This window comes from Vulpes vulpes, chromosome 14 (genome assembly GCF_048418805.1).
Source record: "Vulpes vulpes isolate BD-2025 chromosome 14, VulVul3, whole genome shotgun sequence".
In the NCBI taxonomy this organism is placed as follows: Eukaryota; Metazoa; Chordata; class Mammalia; order Carnivora; family Canidae; genus Vulpes; species Vulpes vulpes.
Window position 1 is genome coordinate 26948088 of NC_132793.1, and position 4019 is coordinate 26952106.

The following is a 4019-nucleotide window of genomic DNA, read 5'->3' on the forward strand; positions in this document are numbered from 1 at the left end:
GCAGGACATCATTGCCTTTTACTCCCATGGCTCTCATTGTAGGCAGAACTCATGAACTCACACAGGAAAGGGGATGGACAGAGGCAGGTCACTTCAGGACAGGAGGGCAGTGGAAAAAAACATGAGCTTCACAGTCAGACATCTATGTAGTCACTCATCATCCGACCATCTATTCATCTATTCAGTCTGTGAGCAATTGATTTCCCACCTTTAAGCCTAAATTCATGAAGCTGAAGAATAAAGAAGATATTTAGTCCCACTCAGGGTCCTTTGAAGGTTGCTAGAGTAGTATATTCAAATTTACTCACAATATAAGGACTTAGCCATAGCAGGTTGCTGATTCCTGGGTGAAGAGCAGAAAGGCACAGTTCCCGAGGGCCCTGCTCACTAGACCATGGCTGTTGTGCATGGGTATGGTGATTAGCAGCCCTGTTTCACCTGGGGGGAAGGAAGCTCATTGCAATGCAGAGAAGGCTGTGACAGAGGTTAAGATCAGAGGATCTCACTGAATAGCCAGATGGGATTTTAAAGACTCCTGGTAGAACTCACTGTGCTTTCCCCTCAGTAATCACCTTGATCACTACCTTGCAAACACCTCAGAGCTATGATCACTGTGATTATGGGTGAGGAATATCATCTTAGTGCGGCAGCCTGAAACTTTACCCTACTTTTTCCCTTACATCCATTCCTTCTTCATCCCATGCTGGAACTTAGGTGGCAAATAACCCTTCTCTGCTTTTGAAGGAATTTTCATTATATGAGAATCCAGAATGTGCCAAGCACATTGATGCACAATGTGATTAAATAAAAGCCTTCTATAAGAATTATGATAACATGATTAAAGCTAAGGAAACTAGAGCAAAACATATCTAGGTTCTCCTTTTACTATGTTTACTTATTATGTGGTCTCTACCTCAGTTTATTCATTGGTAAGACAGGTATAATCATACACTGACCTCCTGGAATAGGTCTAAAAGTTAAATAAGCACTTTGAACACTGAGCACAGTCTCTGATACTTAATGAAATGCTATGAAATGTGGGTTTTAAAAAAGTTGTGAGGTATAGGTTATTCTCATTTAAAATATGAAAAATCTGAGTTCCTGTAGGTAAAGGATCTTGAACAAGAGCAGCCAGCCACATTTGGGAAGCAGTTCTGCTTCTCCCAAGGCCATATCTCTAACTCATCTCATGTTAAACCTGAAGGTATCCTCAAGGCTGACTTCTAACCTGTTAGCTTTTCGTCCTGCAGAGTCGCATAGTCCTCAAGCATGAGCTCTGAAAACCACACACATTCCTAGCTGTGCATTCAGGCTTTCATGTCTAAATAAATCTTTTCCTTAAATAAACTAAATGAAAATTGGATTTCAATGCATATCAGTATTTGATCCTAATAATGACTTTCAAAAGTTTGACTCCAAGACTCATAATCACTACAAAGTAAAAACCTGTAATAAAAAAATACACAAAACATAAAGATAAAGGACTCAAAGCATATTATTATGGAAAATTGCCAAATCACAAAAGAATATGATAAGACAGAAAGAAAAGAATAAAGGATCTGCAAAACACCCAGAAAACAATTAACAAAGGGGCATTAGTAACTCCTTACATATCACTAATTATTCAGCCTTAAAAATAGAGGGAAATCCTACCATTGCAACAATATGAATAAACCTGGAGGACATTATGCTAAGTGAAATAAGCCAGACACAGAAAAGCAAAAGTGAAATCATGTGATCTCACTTAGAAGTGGAATTAAAAAAAGAAAAATTGAACTCAGAGTAACAGAGAGTAGAATGGTAGTTACCAGAGCCTAGGAGTGGGGGAAAGAGAGGGGATAATAATTAAGGGTACAAATCTTCAGTTATAAAATCAAAAAGTTCTGGAGACCTAATGTACAGCATAGTGACTATAATTAGTAACGATACGTTGTACTTGAAATTTAGTAATAAAGTAGATCTCAAGTATTCTCACCACACACACACACACACACACACACACACACACACACACAGATGGTAACCATAGGAAGTGATGAATATGTTCATTAGTTTAACTTTGGTAATCATATCACAATGTATGCATATATTAAAACACCATGTGCGGGCACCTGGGTGGCTCAGTCAGTTAAGCATCTGCCGTCAGCTCAGGTCATGATCCCAAGTTCCTGGAATCAAGCCCCACATCAGGCTTCCTGTTCAGCAGGGAGTCTGCTTCTCTCTCTCCCTCTGCTCATTCCCCCACCATGCTCATCCTCCCTCTCAAAAAAAAATAAATAAAATCTTAAAAAAACAAAACACCATATGTATACCTTAAATATATGTAATTTTATTTATCAATTACACCTCAGTAAAGCTGATAAAATAAAATCTTCTCAACTAAGTTATATTAGAGATATATCAACTGAACAATTCTTAGAGGGAAATTTGTGCCATTTGATCCATATATTAGAAAAGGAGATAATTTGAAAATAGAGATTCATATTGAAAGAGTAGAGGAAAGTTTAGTACATCAAGCTCAAATACATAGCAAATAAGACAAACAGTAAAGAAGAAGAAAAGAAATCAGTGAAATACAGAACAAACTTTCAATAAAGAAAGTAAAAAAGAAAAGTTTGCTGCCTGAAATGAGAGTAATGATCTAGGCAAACAGAATTACAGAGACCAAAAAATGGTCAACACACAAAGAAATTAACTCACAATGGCTAATAGAAAAGCAGAACAAGTACATAAAAGTACATTAATATATGGTCTTTATTAGACTGAACTATAAGTTATATAATATCACTTGTGTTATTCTATCCTGTTACAATGTCACATTGAAAAGAAAACAGACCAGCAATCAAAAGTAAACAAAACGCCAGTCTGGTATTAACTGAGCCTGTGGCTGGCCAAACACTCTATCCCATTACATTTTGTTATATAACCGTTTCATAAAGAATCATTAATTTTAAACCTTACATGTATGTGATAAAACATTTTCAAATAATATAGAATGAAGTAAAATACCTTGAAATATCCCTCTGAAAGGAAACATTTTTGAAGTTGGATATTCTCCTTAGAATTCTCTCCAAAATGTGTAACCTCGTCTATTTATGAAGTCGAAATTGTACCTAGAGCCCCTTGATTTGACTGGTGTGATTACTTAGTGAAACTTAGTGATTACTTCCCCATACTCCCTCCTCTTCTTGTTAGCAGTATTATGCTTTAGTTTCCTATTAGTTGGCTTTATGAAATCACATGTGCAAATATTTTATTTCTACTAACTTTAGGTATTATTTTGGATTTCTTATTATGTTAAAGACACATCACCTCCTCCACACAACACATCTCCCTATTCCGTCAGTTATTTATCATGCTTACATTGCCAAGGCTGTCAATTCTGTTATAATGTTAGAAAATGTGTCTCAAGATTCTTGGAACATGGTGATCTGAATATGGTTCCTTTCTCCTCCTCTACTTTGAGGAGACCTACTTCTCCAGTGTCAAGGAGCTGCTAACAGTTCTAGACAGGTGCACAAGTCAGGATGTTAGCACTATTGGGCTTTAGGCAAAGAGAAATGTTGTGAAGTTTGTTTTCCTTGATTGAGTTGGAAAAATTCCTGGCAGTCCTGAAGAAGTACCAAGTGTTCAGAGACCTGTGGAAGTCCTGGAGAGTCAACAATGGCCCCACGTGAATATATGAGACTCACATTCACCAAAGAGATTTAAATTGAATAAATAGCTTGAGCCCTCCTTGCCTTTTAGCCTGAGAGTGCATAGGTAAGGGTTAGCCATGAAGGTTTTTACCATTGCCTCAGAAAAGAAATGGCAGACAGTAGCTAGGGAAATAGAATAGAAACTGCTTCAAATTCATATGCAGAGAAAAAGATTAAGTTTAAAACTATACTTTCTCAAATAAGATATTCAAGGTAAAAATTTAGGGAACAGTACACAGCCCCAATTTACTAACCTGGATAATTAAGTGCTAAATATGTGAAAGCATTAAAAACAAATCTGAAGAATGGAAATAATGAGGA